The sequence below is a fragment of the Citrus clementina genome, unplaced genomic scaffold, assembly GCF_000493195.1.
Source record: "Citrus clementina cultivar Clemenules unplaced genomic scaffold, Citrus_clementina_v1.0 scaffold_4, whole genome shotgun sequence".
NCBI lineage: Eukaryota > Viridiplantae > Streptophyta > Magnoliopsida > Sapindales > Rutaceae > Citrus > Citrus x clementina.
In genome coordinates, this window is record NW_006262274.1 from 8427671 (window position 1) to 8428659 (window position 989).

The following is a 989-nucleotide window of genomic DNA, read 5'->3' on the forward strand; positions in this document are numbered from 1 at the left end:
TAATGGTAGAAATTTTTTTATTCAAATCTAATGGTCCGCGTCTATACGGCATCAGTGCCGTAAATTTAATTACGATATTATAGAATGACCCATAAAATTAATATTGAATCTTGTCGATCAACATAAAATAAATCCCAATCAGGTCTTAAGTGCGGTAGGTTGAAGTTGATCTTTTACACGAAGGCCTGGACAGAGGTTCAAGAAAAAAAATGTTGGGTCAAGTTTGGTCCTCTATTTTTCTTAAATAATTGAATTTAAACTTATAAACTAAAATCTAAAAAAAAATCAAATCCCTAAATCTAAATAAAATGATGATAAAAAAATCTAAAATTAGAATATTAAACTCTCTTTTAAGCCTTGATTAATTAAGAGAGTTATCAAATTAGGCAATCCAATACAAAAAAATTGGATCTATAAGATTTTATTTACTTCATTTTCTTTATTTATTAATTTAATTAGAGATATTTAACTTTTTTAATTCAATATTGATTATAATAATTTGTTGATTATTAACTCTTTATAAGTTTATAACAATTTAAAGTATAATTAAAAAGATAAGGAAGTCGGGATTGAATATATCTATTTTCCCTAACATGGGCTTGGGAATGGCCTTAGAAAAGCTTGATCAGACCCATCAATTTGCCATCCCCAAAAGTCCACTTGTGCGAGAGAAAAAATAAAAGCCTGTTTACTCTACATTCGAAGTCTTATGATTGGATTAAAATCCTCTCTTAATATGAGTTTTTTAAAATTTTGTACAACCTGTACTTGAGTGGCAATGTATAATTAAGATTTAACTACTTCTTCATTTTTATTTATTAACCATCAATTACTTGAGTGAATTTTAGTAAAGAGAAGATCAAATAGTTTGAGAATCTTGATCGGGTAATTTTTAAAAACCTCCCCTGAGGTTTAGGCTTGTTGCAAGTAGATGACGAGAATTGATTTATTTGTAAAAAACCCCCTACCGTCAGTTAAGTTAACATACG